The following is a 23,321-nucleotide window of genomic DNA, read 5'->3' on the forward strand; positions in this document are numbered from 1 at the left end:
CATTCCTAGAGATTTACCTTAGAGAAAGGAAAACAAAAGTACACACAGAGACTTCTCTGTAAATATTCATAGCCGCTTCAGTCATCACAGCCAAACACTGGAAACAATCTGTGTGTCCATGAACAGGTTAAGGGATAAGCAAATTATGGTCTAGCAAGCACAATGAAGTATTAGTCAGCAATACAAAGGAACTGCTGATAACACACTGCAAGAAGAAAACCAGTAACCAAGAGGTGCATGTTGTATGATTCTACTTATATAGAAATCTGGAAGATGCAAGCCAGTATATAGTAACAAGGATGCAGATCAGTGGTTGCCTGAGGCCTGGAGGAGGGAGGGGTACCGATTGCAAAAAGGCACAATGGAACTTTTAGGAGTGATGGAGATGTTCTTTATCTTGATTGTGATGGTGCTTACACCATGTATATTGTATGTAAGCTTTATGTTTATTGTGTATAAATTATATCCCCCAATAAAAGTTGGTCTTGCAAAAACCTTCCCACTATTTAAAGAAGGCTAGTCACCATTCCTCCACTTGATGCTGCTGCTGCAGGTTGTTTATTCTCTTTTTTGGAACCTCTGTTTTGTTCAGATATCAGGTTCCCCCTTGTGGTCATGTTCTTCTAGGAAGACCGATCCTGTTCCAAGTTCTGAAAATTCAGCCTCATCTTGATAATTTTACTTCCACAACTACTTAGGAGGGTGCACATGACTCAGTTCTGGCCAGTGGCAGATGAACAGAAGTATCATGGGAGTGATTTTTAAAGACGACAATGAAATGGGATAGATCATATCTACTCCTTCCCTAACCCCACTGAAATGACAGTAAAGGATTTTTTTTTAAGGTGTAAACTATGAGGATGAAGAGAAAGGCAGAGGAGGTAACAGTGGGCCAGAATTTTCCTTATAAAATTATGAAAGCTGAAAAGTGACTGCATACGTGATAAGGAACTTAGGTTTCAGTGTCTTTGCTCTGAGTACTTACAATGGAGGGAGGCCAATGAGAAGCAAGCCAGTTTTCAACCACAACTAGACAGTGTTCTACAATAAGTTTTAGGAAACTCTGACTGTGGGATATACTTTGGGGCTGAAAACAGAAATACTGGTTGAAAGTCTGAAACGTGGCAGTTAGCACCCAGATCCCCATCCCCCCCTTTCAGGTCACTACTGCTCCCCCATTCCTGCCAGACATGGGGAGTTTAGTATCTGGAGAAATTGAAACAGAGAGAACATGTGTGTGAAAATCCAGTCTGGGGGAAAGTGAAGTGAAAGTGAAAGTAGCTCAGTCGTGTCTGATTCTTTGCGACCCCACAGTCCATGGAATTCTCTTGGCCAGAAAACTGGAGTGGGTAGCCTTTCCCTTCTCCAGGGGATCTTCCCAACCCAGGGATCTAACCCAGGTCTCCTGCATTGCAGGCTGATTCTTTACCATCGCTAGGTCGTGTCCCACTCTGCGACCCCATGAACTGCAGCACACCAGACTCCTCTGTTCTCCACTGTGTCCCAGAGTTTGCTCAGATTCATGTCCATTGAGTCGGTGATGCTGTCTAACCATCTCGTCCTCTGCCTCCCTCCTCTCCTTTTGCCTTCAGTCTTTCCCAGCATCAGGGTTTTTTCCATTGAGTTGGCTTTTCACATCAAGTGGCCAAAGTATTGGAGCTGCAGCATCAGTCCTTTCAAATAATATTCAGGGTTGATTTCCTTTAGGATTGACTAGTTTGATCTCCTTGCTGTCCAAGGGACTCTCAAGAGTCTTTGCTAGCACCACAGTTCAAAAGCATCAATTCTTTGGCACTCAGCCTTCTTTATGGTCCAACTCTCAAATCTGTACATGACTACTGGAAAAACCAGTAATTTAACCAGAATTTAAGTATCTCCAGATATTTAAAGAAAGCCTGCTCCTCAAAAATCAAATTCCTAAAAGAGGTATTTCATCAAGTAAATAAGAACAGGATGCTGTATAAGCAGACTATTTAGAAATGCTCTCAAGGATTAGAACTATCACTAAGTGAAGTTGTAAGTTGAAGGTGAGGAAATCTGGAAAGTAAAACAGTCAAAGAGGTAGACAATAAGACAGAAAAAATTCGAAAATTAAAGAATATCTAGAAAGCCCAGTTGCTGGCTAACAGGTTCTAGAAAGAGAAGATGGACAGGACATTGTTACAGAAATAATGCAAGATTTTCTCAAAATTCATGGTCTTTAGAAGGAAGAAAACCCTCCACAAACTACATTATTGTGAAATTTGAGGACATTGACAGCAGATGTAAAATCTTTTGTAGAGAAAGGTCAGATAAAAAGGATCTAAAACAAGTAGCATCAAGCTACTTAACAGCAACACTAGAAAGCAAAACACAATAAATCAGTGTCTTCTAAAGCCTGATGGAAGTATTTCTAACCTGTAATTCTGTCCTCAGCCATACTGTCAGTCAAGAGTGAAAGCAAAATATTTTCAAAAATGCAAAATCTCAAAACACTTACTTGCTGTCTGCCTTTTCTTAGAACACCTAGAGGATGTGATCTTTCAGAACTAGAAAGTGAAGTATGAAAGAGAAAGACCTGGAATTCAGGGGAAAAAGGAACATGACGCAGGCTATGTGGGGAACCCTCAGGGTATTGGTGAGGAAAAGTCCCAGGATGACAGCTTTGCAGCTGGCCCAGGTTAGACTGACCCTAGGTTCCAGGAGGTGTGTCTTGTAGGATAAGTGGGACTCAGAGACTATGTGTAGTATATCATGTGATTGATTGTATTGAGAGGAATCTTAGAGTTCTGTTTGAGAATTTTTAAAAAAAGAAAAAGGCAGACTCCTCCAAATGTTATATAAGAAAAAATATGTAATCATAGCATACCACATGACTGAACAGGATAAAATATCAGAACAATAGTCATAATCATTTAAGTACTAAATATTGATTTATTAATATACCACCATGTAACTGTTGTGGGGGATGAAGGAAGGGTGATGTGTGTGTCTTTGCGTGGTGTCAGAGAGCTAAATTTTGATCTCGTGTAGGAGGGACTCAGCAGATAATGTCTGAAATTGGAAAACTTAGATAGATATAAGCTTTATATAGAATACTTGTATCTATCTTTAGAAATAGAAAGTTGAAAGTAAATACCAGAAGAATTGAAAAGGGAGTATCTCTGGAAAGTGAAAAGGGATTAAAGGAGGAAACAGTTTTGTTAATTAAGCCTTGTAGCACCATTTGATCTTTGAAATAATGTACACTTGTTAGTCATAGTAGCGTTAATCCCTCAGTAGTGTCCGACTCTTTGTGACCCCGTGGACTGTAACCCACCAGGCTCCTCTGTCCATGGGATTCTCCAGGCAAGAATACGGGAGTGGGTTGCATTCCCTTCTCCAGAGGATCCTCCGGACCAAGACATTGAACCCGGATCTCCTGCATTGCAAGCAGATTCTTTACCGTCTGAGCTATTTTGATAGAAATAAAAATTAAATTAAGAAAGAGACCTAAGAAAGGAAGTCCTTATTTTCTGCCTCTGGATGTTGGTGTGTGATGGCTACTGAGGATGTGATTACAGGAGTTGACAGCTGTTGTCTACCCACAAGGAAGCAAAATTAGCTATTGTGCTATAAATGACAAAAGGCTTGACTCTTTCCCTTTGTGTTCCTATTTTCAGAATAAGTTAGTTCCCTAGCTGCCTTCTGAGTTGTTATGTGTGTGTTGCGAGCTCAGGGGTTTCTGTTTATTTGATGTTTTTCAGTCTGTTGTCATCGTCGTTCATTTGGGTGTTCAGATGTCACCTCTGGTTGTTGTGGTCTCTTTCACGGTGGCTTCCAAGTCGTTGGCTGTGACCCTAAGATATCAAGGAAGATGTGATGTCTTCCTTGCTTTCTGGCATGACAAGATTTTCTAGGCTCATTTCGTGCACTTCCTGTCCCATACTTAGAATCAGTTACTTTCCTTTGAATGAGAAATGGTATTTAGAGACCAAACTCTGTGTGACTGCTACTGAGATGATTCTTTCAATGGTCAGAACTAAGCAATACTGTTTGTTCCCTTTAAAAGTAATCATGATTTCATGCTGGTAGTTTCAACTGAAGCTAAAATTTTCAGAGGTTTTAAATTTATTTGTCCTTTATTGCATTTATTTTATGCTGCAAAACTTAAGTAATATCAACATAATTACTCATCCTACACTGTATGTAATCGTTTTAAAGTAATACTGTGTTGTTATTAACAATATGAATGTGAAAGTCGCTCAGTTGTGTCCGACTCTTTTCGACCCTATGGACTGGAGCCCGCCAGGCTCCTTCTGTCCATGGAATTCTCCAGGCCAGAATACTGGAGTGGGTAGCTGTTCCCTTCTCCAGGGGATCCTCCCAACCTAGGGATTGAACCTGGGTCACATGCATTGCAGGCGAATTCTTTACCGTCTGAGCCACCAGGGAAGCCCAATAAACAATATGGTTGTTATTCATTACGGGTTAAGATTTCTTTGTGGTTGTTTTTGCTGTTTAGAATATATCTCACTTGGAATAAGACTAGCTTCCTTGGCTTAGATGAACCAAGAACTGGTCCCTCAGCTGGGGAGGGCTCTTCCCGTGGGACCTGACTCCACATTTGTTTTTACCTCTTTTTGTTGAATTACAAAAGATCTATTGACTTTCCAGTGTGAAATATGAGAGCCTAATGTATAGCACTTTATGTTCTTTCTTCTTCCTCCCTCCTGTGTTTGGAAAGTATTGAATATATTTTCAGGGTTTTTTTGTCATCGCTAACATTTATAACTTTAAATGTTTCGGTTATGCTTTTCACTAATGACATTACCTTTAGTTTTTTTCCCTCCCACTTTGAAGTTGAAAAACCATAAATAACATTTGTTATTATATAAACATTGTGACTATAGCCCCACAACTCTAAGTACTTGCAGTACTAAGATTATGTTTTCTTTATTCAAAGGAGAATGCTTCTAGGATTAAGATCACAAGGCTTCTTTTTCATAAATTTTATCAGTTACTTAAGATGACGTCATACTTTGCCTCGTGTTTGGATTGTTTCTTTTATGGTTTTCACCCCAGAATTTCTCATTGCTTTCCTTTTTTTTCTTATTGGCAGAATAAAATGCCTTTGTGATATCGTCAAGTTTCTCTGACCTCTCACTTATACTATTTATTGCATGGAGTTCCCCCTTTTATGCAGCTATTTCTTGATTAGAGTCCTCTTTCTTCCTAATCGGGACCGTTTGATGTTTGTGCCTGCTAGACAGCTGTTAGAGGATTTCTAAAATCCCTGTCCCAGTGCATTTCCCAGCTTTTATCCCTGCCCCACTCTGAAAACTACTGTTAGTTTGTTAATTCTGCCAGAGTTACTTTATCCATATACTAGCAAATATACATGTATAATTCATTTCCCTCCTGCTTTCCATAAGTGTCAACATGGTGTATACTGTTCTGTACCCGTTTTTACTTAACAGTTTATCTTGGAGATCTTTTCATATCAGTACAAAGAGCATGTCATCTTTTGTTTGTAAATATTTATTTACTTATTTGGCTGCACTGGGTCTTGGTTGCAGCATATGGAATCTAGTTCCCTAGCCAAGGATCAAACCTGGGCCCCCCTGCATTGGGGCACAGAGTCTTTGTCACTGGGCCATCAAGGAAGTCCCTGTTGTCATTTGTTTTTATAGTTGCAGAGTTGTCCATCCTAGAGATATATCACGATTTATTTAACTAACCCCCTGTTGATGGTAATTTTATGTTTTCCAGTCTGCTTCTATTAGAAACAGCATATATCTGTAGAATAAATCCCTGAACAGAAATGCTGAGTTAAAGAATAAGTAAGGAAGTGTTAGTTCCTCAGTTGTGTCTGACTGTTTGTGACCCCATGGACTGTAAACTGCCAGGCACCTCTGTCCATGGAATTCCCCAGGCAAGAATACTGGAGTGGGTAGCTGTTCCCTTCTCCAGGGGATCTTCTTGACCCAGGGATCAAACCCAGGTCTGCTGCGTTGCAGACAGATTCTTTACCCTCTGAGCCACCAGGGGAGCCTGAAGAGTATGTATGTACTTGCAGGAAGGGTTGTTGTTGTTCAGTCACTCAATCATGCCTGACTCTTTGCAGCACCATCGACTGCAGCATTCCAGGCTTTCCTGTCCCTCTCTGTCTCCCAGAGTTTGAGCAAACTCATGTCCATTGAGTTGATGATGCCATCCAACCATCTCATCCCTTCTTCTCCTGCCCGCACTCTTTCCCAGCATCAGGCTCAGCAAAGTGGGTAGAAATGACTGAAATGCTGTCCATAGGCGTGTATGGACTTGGGTTCCCACAATTAACAGACAAGTGCCCACTTCCCCCTCCCCACCAGCCTTCCCCACACTGTTACAGGGGTGTGTATGTGTGTCTGTCTCTCTTTTTAGGGACTTAGGTTATTTACTAATCTGATAGGTAAAAGATGGCAGTTGTTCAGTGGTGATTCTATCCGTCTGAGGCTGACATAGAAGGATTACCCCACTTTCACACAAACAATGAAAGAAGTCCAATTCTCTTTACATTTAATAAGATGCAAGAAAATGCTAACAGATTAAGAAATTAACTACAGGACCTCACTAGAAAAAGTTTTGGCAACATGCCCAGCTCACCCAGTGGCAAAGGGAGAGAATATTCTCATTTGTGACAGTGTTTAGAAAGGGGTAATTTAAATGCCCTCTAATCTGGGCTAGTGTTGTCCAATTAAGGTGTCTATTAGAATGAAAACACATGGATTGTTTTTTTTTATACTTAGTGTGGTGAAGCAGATTTTTTTCTTCCATTAAAATCTTCTCTTTAAATATATTTACATTGAATGATAAATGGTTCATATTACAATTAAACAAACTGAACATTTCCTGTTTTCTTTCAGACTGCTGTGCTAGGAATTGGAGAGATTCAAGTAAGAGTAGGACAGAGTCCTTGTCCTTCAGATGCATTGGGTGTGGGTTGACCCTAATTCCAGGAAGAAGCTGATGATGAGTGCTTTAGGAAGTGGAAGCAGCGTGGGCCTCAGCGAAGGGCAAACGCTCACACAGTGGTGGGAAGTCAGGAGAGGAGGTGTTTTTCGGATGAAAAAATGAGCAGCAGTAGACACAAACAAGGGAAGGTTTTTAATTGTCTCTTTATCTGGTTTAGGTCACAGGATGTGAAACATTTTCTCGGCATTTTGTGCCATCAAAAGCAGCAAGTCATACTGGAATTGAGCACCGAAGTTTTATATCTAATTTAGGCAGTGTAACCTAGTTTAGAATACAGACCTTCCTGGCTGCCACCCACTGGCTGTGTGACCTTGGGCAGGCTGTTTAACTTTTCTGCACCTCTGTTTTCTTCTGTATAAAAGGAAAATTATAATTGTTTTGAGGATAAAATTGGTGTATGTAAGTCACATACTGCAGTGCCTGGCTCATAGTGTTATTTGCTAGTTATTGTGTTGTACCCTCGCAAACAGATAATTTTTTCCTACTTGAAAGAGTATTTTCTGGTTATAAAATGAATATATGGTAATTATAGGAACTGTGGGGCATGTAGAAAAGCATCTTTAAATCCTCACCCGTAACCACCCCACCTGGACTAGCCAGGCATCTTGGCGCGTTGTCTCAGGGGCAGCCTTGCATGGCATCTGAGACCATGGACCCTGGAGCCCACTTGCCGGGCTCACATTCTGGTCCCACCATTTACTCATCTCTCCTCCTCTCTCTCAGTCTGCTCATCTGTAAAACCTGGATGATAGTACTGTTCAAGGAACAGGACTGAGTAAGTTAATATACATGGAGCATTTAGAACAGGGCATGGCAGAGTAAGTGCTGGGTCTGCTGTTATTCTTCCCTGCGTGTGTTTATGGCCAAGATTTAAAGAAATTCTATCAGCCTCTGAATAGAAAATACAAGCGAATATGAGTCCTCGTAGTGGAGCAGGCAGTCAGGAAGTACAGTGGAGTAAATGAGCACACACATACACACCATATACACACATACATATGTGTGTACACACACCCCATATGTGTACACATGCCATATACACACACACATACCATACACACACCATATACATACACACACCATATACATACACTCATGTACCATACACACACCATACCATATATACACACACCATATACATACACACACATACCATACACACACCATATACATACACACACATACCATACACACACCATATACATACACACACCATATACATACACACACCATACCATATACACACACACCATATACATACACACACCATACCATATATACACACATACCATACACACACCATATACATACACACACCATACCATACGTACACACACATACTATACACACACCATACCATATACACACACACCATATACATACACACACCATATACATACACACACATTCACACACACACCATACGCACACCATATTATATATATACACTCACCACCAGATACATATACACCCCGTATACATACATACACCATATACATCCATATACACACATACATATGTATATACATATGCATACCATATGTATATACACACCATATACATACACACACACCATACACACACCATATACACAGATACCATACACATACCATACCATATATATACACACACCATATACATACACATTCACACACACACCATACCATATACACACACACACCATATACACGCACACACCATATACATACACCATATACACACACACATATGTGTGTACACACACACACCATATGTATACACACATAACATACACACACCATGTACATACACACACCATATGTATAACACACACCATATACATACACACACATACCATGCACACACCATACCATATATACACACACCATATACACACACACACCATATACATACACATACATACCATACACACACCGTACCATACATACACACACCATATGTATACACACATAAAACACTCACACACATTCACACACATACCATACACACACCACACCATATATACACACACCATGTGTATACACACATAAAACACACACACATTCACACACATACCATACACACACAATATACATACACACACACACCATACACACACCATACCATATATACACACACCATATACACATACACACACATACCATACACACACGCACATATATGCATGTACCACACATAAAACACACACATATCACTTGCACACACTATACACACGTGCATCCACATACTATACACACATGTACACACATACCATATACACATATACACACATGCACGTATCTCATACACAGTACACACATCCCATACATACACACACACACACGTGATTTGCATGACCTGGAGTAAAGGATGGCTGAGGAAAGGCAGGACAGTGGAGGAAGGGAACTAAAGTAGTTACTGCTTGCCAAGAGGAGATTATAGCTTAATTAGATGGAATCTTAGTTCTCCCTGTTGGAAAATCACTTCTTCCTGGGTGAGTGGGGTGAGGGGGAGTGAATAAATCCATGGTTTTAAACTCAAGGAGAAAAATAAGAATGTCTGTAGAGATCAGACTTGTGGTTGCCATGGGGAGGAGGGGCGGGAGAGGGCTGGACTGAGAATTTGGGGTTGGTAGATGCAAACTATTACATTTAGAACGGAGAAGCAACATGGTCCTACCATGTAGCACAGGGAACTATATCCAGTCTCCTGGGATAAACCATAATGGAAAAGAATATTTAAAAAAGAGTGTATGTGTGTGTAAGGAAAACACCAGTGCATAATCAGTTGTAATATTAGTGCCAAATTGCATTAATTGCATCTACTTTCTTGCTCATCCATCAGCAAAGACCTTGAGAATGGCTTTTCTTAGCATTATAGGTCATCTTAGCCTTCCACATGTCACATCGGTTGCTGGTCACCAAACCATTTTGTTTCCCTTGACTAATTTGGTCTTTAACTACTTCACCCTCTTTGAAAGCTATGGGACTGAATTTTCAAAAATAAAAAGTTAGAAAAGAAAAATAGGAATGTTTGAAGTGTGGGTCATAGTGATAATAGAAATGACCCTATTAATCTAATTCCACTAGAACAGTAAATGAACTCCCACTTGAAATCTCCACCAGATATGAAAGTGGAGGTTCAGTAGGCTACATTTTCTTCCCACAGAAAAACCCTTATTTGGATTGAAAATCGATACCTTAGGAAGTGAGCATACACAGCATCAAGGGATTCTCTGTTGACTTCCTGTCAGTAGTAGCTTTTCCCAAGTCAGATTGGATTCTTAGAAGAACATGACGAATGGCGTGAAGGGCAAGCATACTTTATTTTAGGAGCCCAGACAAATGGAGATTAACCTGTGTCATGGGATGAATGGTGGACCCTGAAAAGATATGTCAACGTGCTGCTCTGGGTACCCGTGAATGTGGCCTGATTTGGACAGAGGATCTTCTAGTGTCCTTGGAGGGAAATTTGAAAGAGGAGAGATGGACACAAAGGAAAAGGTTATGTGAGGACAGGAGGCAGAGGTTGGAGTGATGTGTCTACAAGCCAAGGTATGCCAGGGCCTGCCAGCAGCCCCCAGGAGCCGTGGGGTAAGGGAGGATGCCCCCACGGACTTGAGAGGGGGTGCAGCTCCGCCAGCACCTTGAGCTCAGACCTCTGGGCGTCGGACTCTGAGAGATCAAATTTCTGTTGTCTTAAGTCACCAAGTTTGTGGTCATTTATGTCAGCCCTAGGAAGGTAACACAAACACAGATGAAAACAAGGCATATCTTATTTTGGTTGTCACTGGTGAAATTATTTTATGCGCACACACAAAAGTACATTTTCTGAGACTTGTGCATGTATTGTATAAAGCCGAGTAAGACTCTTAAAATTTTACAGGCAGTAAATTTAGAGAGGAAGGAGTCAAAGATACCATTTTAGATATAAACAATCCTGAAGGCATTATAAAATAACCCTTTTTTAAAAAAATTTATTTTATCGAAGTATAATTGATTTACAATGTTGTGTTAATTTATACTGTATAGTGAAATGATTGTTGCTGTGTATATACATTCTTTTTTTATATTCTTTTCCATTGTTTTCCATAGGATATTGAATATAGTTCCCTGTGCTATACAGTAAGACCTTGTTGTTTATCCATTCTCTATTATAATTATTTACATCTACTAATCCCAAACTCCCAGTCTACCTGTCCTGCCAACCCTTGGCAACCACAAGTCTGTTCTCTATCACCGTTTTTATTTGGAGCCCATAGAAGAATTAGAGAGTGAGAGAGTACTAAAAAATACAACAAAAATACTAAAAATACTAAAGATACAAGTAAGTTTTAAAAAATTGATTGCAATTCTTCCTTTGAAACTAGTTGTTGGTAAGAGTCTGGCCATGATTGTCTTCTTGTCACAGTATCTCAATCCCACCCAACATTTGTAATTACTTTGTCATTTGTTGTTGTTTAGTCACTAAGTTGTATCCGAATCTTTGCAGCCCATGGTCTTCAACACTCTGTCCTCCACTGTCTCCCAGAGTTTGCTCAAATTCTTGTCCATTGAGTTGGTAATGTTATCTAACCATCTCATCCTCTGCTGACCCCGTCTGCTTTTGCCTTCAATCTTTCCCGGTATCAGGGTCCTTTCCAATGAATTGGCTCTTCGAATCAGGTGGCCAAACTATTGGAGCTTCAGCTTCAGCATCAGTTCTTCCAGTGAATATTCAGGGTTAATTTCCTTTAGGATTGTAGTGGTTTGATCTCCTTGCAGTCCAAGGGACTCTCAAGAGTCTTCTCCAGCACCACAATTCAAAAGCATCAGTTCTTTGGCCCTCAGCCTTGTTTATGGTCCAACTCTCACACGCATACGTGACTACTGGAAAAACCATAGCTTTGATTGGATGGACCTTTGTCGGCAGAGTAATCATCTCTGCTTTTCAACATGCTGCCTGGGTTTGTCATGCTTTTCTTCCAATTTCATGGCTGCAGTCTCTGCTCGCAGTGATTTTGGAGCCCGGTAAAATAAAATCTGTCACTGCTTCTACTTTTTCCCCATCTATTTGCCATGAAGTGATGGGACCAGATGCCGTGATCTTGTTTTTTGAATGTTGAGTTTTAAGCCCGCTTTTTCACTCTCCTCTTTCACCTTTATCAAGAAGCTCTTTAGTTCCTCTTTACTTTCTGCCATTAGAGTGGTATCTGCCTATCTGAAGTTGTTGATGTTTCCCCCGGTGTCCAGCTTATGATTTATCCAGCCTGGCATTTCACATGATGTGCTCTGCATATGTTAAATAAGCAGGGTGACAATATACAGCCTTGTTGTACTTCTTTCCCAATTTGGAACCAGTTCGTTATTCCATGACCGGTTCTAACTGTTGGTTCTTGACCTGCATTCAGATTTCTCAGGAGGCAGGTAAGATAAGATAGGATATTCAGGTCAGATAAGAATATTCCACAGTTTGTTGTGATCCACACAGTCAAAGGTTTTAGTTTGGTCAGTGAAGCAGAAGTAGATATTTTTCTGGAATTCCCTTGCTTTCTCTGTAATCCAGTGAATGTTGGCAATTTGATCTCAGGTTTTTCTGCCTTTTCTAAACTCAGCTTGTACATCTGGAAGTTCTTGGTTCACATACTGCTGAAGCCTTGCTTGCAGGTTTTTGAGCATAACCTTGCTAGCATGTGAAATGAGCACAATTGTACAGTAGTTTGAACATTCTTTGGCATTGCCCTTCTTTGGGATTGGTGTGAAAACCAACCTTTTCCAGTCCTGAGACCACTGCTGAGTTTCCCAAATTTTCCAAATTTCCATTTTGAGTGCAGCACTTTAACAGCATCATCTTTTAGGAGGTGACTTAGATGGTAAAGCATCTTCCTACAATGCAGGAGACCCAAGTTCTATCCCTGGGTTTGAAAGATCCCCTGGAGAAGGGAATAGCTACCCACTCCAGTACTCTTGCCTGGAGAACACCATGGACAGAGGAGCCTGGCATTTTACAGTCCATGGGGTCGCGAAGAATTGAACATGAGTGACTAACACACTTTCAGCTGGAATTCTTTGTTCATAGTAATGCTTCCTAAGGCCCACTTGACTTCACACTTGAGTATGTTGGGCTCTATTACTATGAGACCAAGCTAATTTGATTTTATAACATTTCTGAGGTAAAGCTAAATTCTGATCTTAGGTCTAAAATGTGTGCTTCAGGTATTGTGGTCCCAACAGCGGAAGCATGGAAACAGTGGAAAGATGCTCATTTGGATCCCAGCATTTTTCTTTTCAAGGTGGAAGTTCTGTGAATAGAAAGCTGTGACACGGGGAGTATTCTTATTTGAAGCCTTGTGATTTCAAACCTTTAGGTAATGGTGATTCCCCTCTGTGAAGTCTTTTGTCAAGAGTGCCCAAGGATTATCCTCTGACCTCACCTCTAAGAGCGGCTGTTTGTTTCTGGAGCCAAAAATGGATCCTCCCCTGGGGTGGGATAGACAGAGACAGTAAAGAAAAATGTAATTGTCTCTGGAAAAAAAGAAGCCAGCTGGGTCTACAGTATTTAACATACATATATTTGAAGGTAAAATGGTGAGCTGTTTGAGCCCCTGACGTGATCTACTATTTAAAATGTTGTCTTTGTAGAGAAAGCCATCTTGAATCCAGATTACACAGTTTTTTGTTTGTTTAAACACCGTAAGAATCTGTCAGGGTGGATGTCAGGAGAGGGGAATGCAGGAAAGAGAAGGCGAATGAGAAAGGAAAGGAGTCAGGAAAGCAGCTGGGTGTCCGCTTCCTGACTCTTCAGATCATGGGAAGCTGCAGCATCCCAGTGGCTGTGATGCCTGCACAAATGGGGACGAGAGCATCGATCTCTGGTTTCGGCCTCCTGCTGTCACCGTGCTTCTTTTGAACTGTACAGAGTTAAAGGTTTCTTTCTCATGTGTTATTCCTTTTATCAGTCACGTCTCATTGCAGAGGAGATTCAGATCAGCTCCACATCTCTGCGATTTCAAAAATAGTCCAGTGACCCTGGGATAATGATATGGCAAGACAGAAATCAAACCTTTCTGGGCACTCGTGTGCTATATCATTTTTCTCGTATATAATTCTAGAGCATCACCAGAGCTACTTTAAAATACATCTTTTCTATTCAGTTGGTTTATTCCATTTCAAGTCTCTAGTCACCTCTCTTCCCCACATTCTCAGATGAAACTTGTTTTCTCTGTCCCCAGGAGAACTCTGAGAACCACAGGGAACCTCAGATGAGGCCACTTGGCCCCAACACTTTTCACAAGCAGCCGAATGCTAGAAAATGTGCACTGTTAAAGACTCACACACTGGTCAGGAAGTGAACCGGGTACCATGGTGCTCTTTCTCTAGCTCAAAATTTTCTCCTCTGTCCTCCCCTCCATCTACAACTGCTTTTATTTCTTATGAGAAAGGGTATGTCAAGCTTTTGTTTTGACTACTCCACTGAAACGCACGTTGGGATCACCAGGATTTCAGTTTTGCTAAATCCAGTGATCAGTTTTCTCTCCTCGGCTTACTCTGCTTCTCGGCAGCGTTGGACAGTTTCTTAAGAGCTTTCTTCCCTAGGCTCATGCAGGCTCATCCTTTTCCTTCCTCACTGGCAGCTTCTCTGTCCCCTTTACTGGACCTTCCTTCTCTGCCAGACTTGCATGCATCAGAATGCCCAGGATTCCATCCTTGGCCTTCTTTCTTTCTTTTCTTTTAATCTCATATAGAGCTTGCATTCATTCTTTCATTTGTTTGTTTATTTGCTATGCTGCGGGGCATGTGGGATCCTAGTTCCCCGACAGAGATTGAATTCAAGCCTGCTGCAGTGAAAGCTGAACCACTGAACTAGTGGTTCTTGGCCGCTGGACCACCAGGGAAGTCCCCTGGCCTTCTTTCTTATTTGAACTTTCCTCCGGAAGACCTCACCTGTTCCCAGTGCTTTGTATGTCTTCTTTATGCCATGAGTCCTAAATCCATATCTCTAGTCTAATCTTTCCGTTGAGCTCAAAACTCTTAGCCAGCGGCCTACTTACTGTTTCTACTTGGATATTCAAGCTGTCTCAAACTCTAACAATGTCCTGACTTTTCTATTCACCCCAAAACTTTCCCCTAACTCCTTCGTTTCAGTAAACAGTACCACCACCCATCCACCCAAGCCCAGATAGCTTCTAGGGAGGCACTGTTCTCAGTGCTTTTATATATATGAATATATATATATGAATATATATGAATCCTGACAACTAGCCCAAGAGTTGGTGTTACAACCCACATTTTGCAGATGAAGAAACAGGGGCATAGGAAGACGAAGTGGCTCGCCCAAGGTCACATAACTAGTGAGTGCTATGCACACAATTGTACGTGTCTTCTGGTACACAGGGCCAGAGGAGTGAAAGTGCTGGATCATGGGTTTCACTCATGTTTGGCTCCATACGATGATGCCTGATAGTTTCCTGAGTGATGTAACTCCCACTGGCAGCATATGAATTCCTGTCGCCCTGCATCTTCACCCACATTGAGTGTTGCCAGTTTTGTGGGTGTAAAATGATATTTTGATTTCAGTTTGCATTTCTCTGATTCATAATGAGGGTGAGCATATTTCTGTGTATTTATTAGCCATTACTGTTTCCTCTTCTGGAAACATAAAACATCTGTTCATGTCTTTTGCCCACTTTTCTATTGATTTGTCAGTCTTTTTCATAGTGAACTACAGGAGTTCTTTATATTCTAGACCCTTTGTGAGTATTATGAGTCTCAAATATTTTCTCCAAGTTCATGATTTGTGTTTTCACTCTGTGGTATCTCCTGATGAACAGAAATTCCTAATTTTACTATAATTGAATTTCTCGATGTTTTTCAGTGTCTTTTTTTGAGAAATCCATCCTTCAGAGTATGAAAGATACTCTCCCATATTTCTCTTACAATTTTGCACTTCACATTGAAGTATTTACTTCACATGGAGATTATTTTTATACATGGTGTGGATCTGATTTTTTTTTTTCTGTTTCATAGTGTTTTCTTTTCCAAGTTAATGAAATGCTGCCTTTTTCTTCTGTCAAACTTCTGTATAATTGTGAGGTTGTTTCTGGGCACTCTGGTCCATTCCGATGGTCTATCTTTCTATTCCTTCACTAATTCTGTACTACCTCAGCTAATACAGCTTTACAAATATTTTTTCTTTCTTGGGTATTAACGAAATGTAAATTTTATGAAATGGATTGGAAAGTGTTCTGTCTTTTTGATCCTCTGGAAGAATGTGTGCAAATTAATATTATCTCTCCCTTGAATAGCTGATAGAATTTGCCTCTAAAAATTATCTGGACCTGCTGTTTTCTTTTTCAGAAGAGTTAAAATCAGTGCTCAATGTCTTTAGTGTTTACACAGCCATTCAGCTTTTCTCTAGCTTCCAAAGTCATTTCTGGTATGTTATATTTTTTAGGAATCTGCCCTTTTCATCTAAGTTTTCAGTTTTATTTGCATGAAATGGTTTGCGGCATGCTCATAAATCACTGCTTTGTCTGGAGTATGTCCCTTTAAAAAATGATTCTGGTTTATGAATTTTATTAGTCTATTAAGTCATGTATGTTTATTTTCTATTTTATGAAATTTGCTTTATCTTTATCATTTTCTTACTTTTAGATATTTTTGGTTTGTTTCACTAGTGTTTTGTTCGGTTGGTTGATTTGGGTTGAGTTTTTAGGGGGTTTTTTTGTTGTTGTTTTTTTTTCACCTCTTACTGGCTGCTTAATTCAGTAATTTTGGCATTTCTTTTCTAATATAACCACTTGAGACTATTGTTTCCTCTGAAAAGCAACAATAAGATAAAGTTTCCTCTAAGAACCTCTTTAGTAGCAATAACAAAGTTGATATATAATGTTTCAGTTTATGTTTGGTTCTGAATATTTCTGATTTCTATTATGATTTCTTTTTTCCTGTATTTCCTTTGTAAAACCCATTTCCTGTTTCCTTTTGAACTGGTTAAATTGATTCTTTTTTTCTCACAATCCATTTAAACTACCAATTTGAAAGATTTGTTATTGTTGTTGTTGAGTCACTTAGTCATGTCTGACTCTTTGTGACCCCATGGACTGCAGTACGCCAGGCTTTCCTATCCATCACCAACTCCCAGAGTTTACTCAAACTCATGTCCTTTGAGTCGGTGATGCCATCCAACCATCTCATCCTCTGTCACCCCCTTCTCCTCCTGCCCTTAATCTTTCCCAGCGTCAGAGTCTTTTCCAGTGAGTCAGCATCAAGTGGCCAACATATTGGAGCTTCAGCATCAGTCCTTCCAATGAATATTTAGGGTTGATTTCCTTTAGGACTAACTGGTTTGATCTTGCTGTCCTAGGGACTCTCAGACTTTCAGTTTTCAGTTTCTTGGTGATTACTCTCAAACTATGAAAGTGTATACTTAAGAGTTTAACGTTAGTTTCCATTTTCCTCTGAAACAATTCAGGGACTTTAAAAACATGCTCTGATTTCAGGCAGTGCCTCTTACCATGCATGTTGTATTTACCGTGGGTAAATTAAACATAGTCATTCTTGTCTCATATTAGCAGTTTGTTTAAATTATTCACCTTTTTACTATTTTCTTTGTTCATCATTTATTTTTCTGTCCTGACCTTGGTCTTCTAGTACCATTTTCTTGTTTTTATAGTATGTCCTTAAGAAGGTATACTGAGGTTCAAGCCAGCCTCTGAGGTGCCCCAGTGATTCACCCTCTCAGGGATTCACACTCTTAGTATCCCTCCCTCACTGAACAGGACTGACCTGTGTAACCATTAGGACATCTCCGAAATGATGGAGTGTGACTTCTGAGGCTAGGTCATAAAATACATGGTTTTGTTGCCTTGCTTTTTCTTGGACCTGCTCACTCTGTGAGGAAGCCAGCTGACATGTCCTGAGGTTTTCAGTCAGTCCTGGGAGAGGAATCAAGGCCACTTGTCACCACCAGCCAGTACTTTGAACGAGCCACCTGGAAAGAAAGCAGACCCTGGTCAGGAGGATTGCAACCTTGGCCTACATCCCAACTGCAGCCTCGTGAGACACCTTGAGCTAGGACCACCCAGCTCAGCTGCTTCTGAGTTTCTAACACATAGAAACTGTAAGATAACAAACATGTGTCATTTAAAGCCATTTGTATTGTTACATAGCGGAATATAAAAGTAATATACATATAGGAGGGTCTTTTGGTAGTAAACTCAGTTTTTATTATCAGAAAATGTTTTAATTAATTCTCATTCTAAAATGTATTTTGTATGTGCATATAGTTCTGAATTCAAAGTTGTTTTCTCTTCAGCACATAGAAGATATTTTCAAGTCTCTTCTGAATTCCTTTATTGTGATTAAAAGTCCACTGTCAGAGAAAAGCCTTACATTCAGAATATATTAAAAACTTGTTGTTCAGTTGCCCAGTTGTGTCCGACTCTTCACAATCCCATGGACTGCAGCATTCCAGGCCTCCCTGTCCCTCACCATCTGCTGAAGTTTGCCTAAGTTTATGGCCATTGCATTGGTGATGCCATCTAGCCATCTCATCCTCTGTCGTCCCTTTCTCCTCCTGCCCTCAATCTTTCCCAGTATCAGGGTCTTTTCCAACGAGTCAGCTGTTCGTGTCAGATGACCAAAGTATTAGAGCTTCAGCATCAGTCCTTCCAATGAGTATTCAGGGTTGATTTCCTTTTAGGATTGACCGGTTTGATCTCCTTGCAGTCGAAAGAACTCTTAGAAGTCTTCTGCAGCACCACAGTTCCAAGGCATCAATTCTTTGGTGCTCTGCCTTCTTTACAGTCCAGCTCTCACAACCATATATGGCCGCTGGAAAGACCATAGCCTTGACCATGTGTACCTTTGTTGGCAAGGTAATGTCTCTGCTTTTCAACACGCTGTCTGTGCTCAGTTGCTCAGTTGTGTCTGACACTTTGCCACCCCATGGACTGTAGCCCCTTAGGCTTCTCTGTCCATGAGATTTTCCAGGCAAGAATACTGGAGTGGGTTGCCAGGCTTTCCTGCAGTGATTTTAGAGCTCAAGAAGAGGAAATCTGTCACTGTTTCCACCTTTTTTCCTTCTATTTGCCTTGAAATGATGGGGCCGGATGCCATGATCTTAGTTTTTTAATATTTAGTTTTAAGCTGGCTTTTTCACTCTCCTCCTTCACCTTCATCAAGAGGTTCTTTACTTCCTCTTCACTTTATGCCATTAGAGTGGGATCATCTGCATATCTGAGGTTGTTGATGTTTCTCCTGCCAAACTTAGTAATAAGACAGACAACCCAATTTTTAAATGGGCAAAATATCTGAATAGACATTTCACTAAAGATATGGTAAATAAGTACATGAAAAGATACTCATCATTATAAGCAAATTAGTCACTGGGGAAATGTAAATTAGCCATTAAGGAAATGCAAATTAAAACCACAATGAGATACCACTTCACACTCTCTAAAATAGCCATAGTCAAAAAGGTAGACAGTAATGAATGTTTGTGAGGTTGTTGAGAAAACAGGAACCTCAGACATTGCTGGTGGGAATACATAATGGCACAACCACTTTGGAAAATACTTTGTTGATTTATTAAGAAGCTGAACATCAATTTACCATTGACCTAGCAGTTCCACTGGTCATACATACCTAAGAGAGTTGAAAACATGATCCACAGAAAGATACTTCTCTGATTTTGGCAACTTTAATCTAGAACTGGGCTTCCCTGGTAGCTCAGCTAGTAAAGAATGTACCTGCAATGCAGGAGACCCCAGTTCAATTCCTGGGTTGGGAAGATCCCCTGGAGGAGGGATAGGCTATCCACTCCAGTATTCATGGACTTCCCTGGTGGCTCATATGGTAAAGAATACGCCTGCAATGTGGGAGACCGGGGCTCAATCCCTGGGTTGGGAAGAACCCCTGGAGGAGGGCATGGCAACCCACTCCAGTATTCTTGTCTGGAGAATCCCCATGGACAGAGGAGCCTGGCGGGCTGCAGTCCTTGGGGTCACAGAGTTGGACGCACTGAGTGACTGAGCACGGCAATCTAGAGCTGATTTAATCTAAAACCAGTTATTGTATTCTTTATTCTAAAGTCAGCCACTAAGAGACGTTACTTATCCTTTTTTATTTTTTGCTTGCCTGGAATTGACACTGCTTGGTGAATTGGATCTGTGACTAATCAAGTAGTCTGTATAGAAACTCCCACTCAGTTTTCAAGGACAGAACTCTAGAAAGTATGTTCACTCATTCAACAGTATGTCCAGTGCTATGAGCTGGACTCTCCGTTAGGTGCCTGGATTGGTGCCTCTGATTGGTGCCTGCTATGGTGAGCTTCAACAGCATTGTCAGTGTCCTCACTGAACCTGGTTATGCTCAGTTGCTTAGTCGTGTCTGACTCTATGCTCCCTCAAGGATTGTATTTTGCCAGGCTCCTTTGTCCATGGGATTTTTCTAGGCAAGAAGACTGGAGTAGGTAGCCATTCCCTTCTCCAGGGGATCTTTTCAACCCAGGAATCAAACCCAAGTCTCCTGCGTCTCCTCTACTGATAGGCGGGTTCTTAACCACTAGCACCATTGGCCTGGTTGGGAGACATATTAATTGAAGCTGCAGGATACCAGATATAATCAAAAGATCTGTGTAACCACAAGGTAAAGAAGCTGAAGGGATGCAGGAGTGTAGGTAGGCTGCTTAGGAGGCTGTTGCAGAAGTAGGTTATGATGTCTTAGAGTTGGTCAGTGCTGGTGACAATGGGAAGAAATGGATTTGAGAACCCTTTGGAGGCATCGTTGACAGCCCTTGGTAATGGTTGGGTTGTGAAGGCAGGGGAGTGAGAGCTAATGTAGGTCACTCCTAGATTTCTTCTTTGCTTTATAGAATGGACTGTGACCAGTGGAAAGGAGGAAGTTTACTGAGGAGAGTTTGGTTTTTGAACATGTTGAGTTTGAGATGCTATTGATACTTCAAAGGAGAACTGCCAGCCAGTAAGCAGTTGAATATACAGTCCATGGAGTCACAGAGTTGGACACGACTAAGCAACTTTCACAGGCTGTTGAATATACAAGTCTCATGATTGGAGGAGATATGTAACTTACAGATTGTCTCTGTAGGTGCTTATGTATAGGTCTGCAGTCTTATGGTAAAATTCTCCATCTTTTCATCTCCCTTTTCCTAACTTTCTCCTGTCTGTTTTTTTTAAAACCAGATTAATATTGTTATTTTTAGGTGTGTTTCAGCTGCCACTTAACATCTGGATCATCTTTGGGTCTCTGTCAGTCTGTTTTTCTCCCCTTGTTTTTCAGTGGTGTGGTCCTGTCTTTCACCATGTCTAGTAATGTCAGGCTTTGCAAACAAAAGTAATTGTAGGAGCTCCAGGTGACGATATTCTTGTCCGGACAGGATCACTTTTCCCTCTGCTGGGCTGATGATGTTATCAGCAACTAGACTAGATGGAAGTTGAATTTGCATCTCTGCTGAGGCTCAGATTCACTAACGTCTGGTTCTCCCCAGCCCTCCAGGGTTTTCCAGAAACCCTTATGTGTTCTCAGGACCCTTTTCCCTGGTAGAGCTCACATTCTTTATGTAACAAAACTGCTTTTCAGGAGATTTCTGCTTAGCTCTTTACTGTCTCACGCACCCTCAGTATTCAGCAAATGTCCTTAGAGAAAACCTGGCAGTTTTGTTTGAAGATTTGAAGCCTCCATTTTGCTGGCGTCTGACGCAAAGCCCAGGTTCTCTGCCTCCTGCTCATGTTCAGAATCTGTAATTTACTGCAGAAGTCAACTCCCTTCTTAAGATTCTCTTCTTATGGCCCCTCCGGATGCTCTCTACTACTTTAAAACAGACCATTCCTGTGTTCCAGCCAGCTTTTCCCGTTGTTCTTGGCAGGAGTGCTGATCTGCTGCAGCTTCTCCATTCTTCTGTGAAGTGGAAGTCCAGCTTCTCATCCTGTGAGCTCCTTAAGGGTGGGAATTTTGTGTATTTTGTTTCCCTTGAAAAATCCCTTAAGAATATTAGTACGTGGTGGATGCTTAAGAAAAATTTAGTGAGTGAATGCACCCAAACATCTTGGCCTCATTTTTAGATCTGCTTCATCTTTTCCTGGGTCTTGAACCAGAGTGCTCTCTAGTTATTCTTATTAAATATTGAGTATTCTACTGAATATTGTATAAATATATAAGAATATTTATAAAATGTATAAAATTTATAAAATATATATAAATATATATATAATATACAAATTTATATATAAAATATATAAATTTATAAATTATATACTATATATTTGTAAAATATAAAATATTTATAAAAATATATATTTAAATAAAATATAAAATATATACTATACTAAAATATATACTATTTTATAAAATATTTATAAAATATATAAAATATAAAAAATACATGTAATATATACTATAAAATATATACCATATTAATCATTTTACAACAAATACCCGAAAACCTCCTACGCAATTTAAGAAATCATTCTGAGTTCCTTGTGTTCCTCTTCTGTTGCATCCTTTCCCCTCCCTATCAGAGGTAACTAACCGCTATCCTCAGTAAAGAATTCTTTCTGTCATTCACTTGAGTATTTGTCTCCATGAACAGTGTATTGTTTAGAGTTGTGTGTTCTGAGCTTTATGTACATGGAATCATATTAACTGTATTCTCTTTTCTTACTGTTGTGTATATCTGTAATTCATTCGTTTCCATTGATGTGTATGTAGTATTCCATTGTATTACTGTGTGTGCATGTAAGTTGATAGATATTTGTTGTGGTAACCAATTTTTTGTTTGATCTTTTTTGTTTGTTTGGATTTTTTTTTACGGGGGTACAAATCTTCATGCTAAAAGCATGTCTTCTGGTGGGTTATAGCTATATTAATATTTACTACAAATTAAAATAGAAATATTTATTAATTTATTAAAATAGAAATAATTTTAAAATAAAATAGTAAGGTAAAAGTTAAAATTTTTCTGAAAGAAAAACTACGGCTTCTGAAACAAAAAGATTAATGAAAAATATGGCATTGTTGCACATTTTTGTCACAACTCTTTACTGACTTTATGAAAACTGATTTCTTGCATCTGCTTCTGCATTCAGATTTGTTACAGTATCACACACGAGTGGAAGACACTTTCACAGTTAGGTGAGAACGAGAGTGAAATAAGAAGCAACATCTTAGAACTATTTTGAAATTAGTTTTGACCTCACATACCTCCCGGAAGGACCCCCTGAGTTCCAGACCGTACTTAGAGAACCACTGATCTAGGGTCTGTTTGTAGACTCTACCACAGGGAATGTGCATTCTTCAGCTTTGCTTTGTAAAGCCAACTCTGCCAAAGTAGATGGACCAAGTTGCCCTACCACCAGCAATGTTTAATTGTTC

At 40.2% G+C, this 23,321-nt stretch overlaps 1 protein-coding gene and 1 long non-coding RNA gene across 3 annotated transcripts in view; both read left to right on the plus strand.

The window, feature by feature from the left end:
- Positions 1-23,321, plus strand: part of PACS1 (phosphofurin acidic cluster sorting protein 1) — a 145,086-nt gene that overhangs the window by 72,276 nt on the left and 49,489 nt on the right. The gene's annotated exons all lie outside the window — the stretch shown is intronic.
- Positions 540-18,566, plus strand: LOC122431368. The gene is made up of 3 exons (XR_006266492.1): positions 540-553; positions 3,553-3,557; positions 18,363-18,566. It is a non-coding gene; the product is annotated as an uncharacterized LOC122431368 (long non-coding RNA).

The sequence above is a fragment of the Cervus canadensis genome, chromosome 29, assembly GCF_019320065.1.
Source record: "Cervus canadensis isolate Bull #8, Minnesota chromosome 29, ASM1932006v1, whole genome shotgun sequence".
NCBI classification, from domain to species: domain Eukaryota; kingdom Metazoa; phylum Chordata; class Mammalia; order Artiodactyla; family Cervidae; genus Cervus; species Cervus canadensis.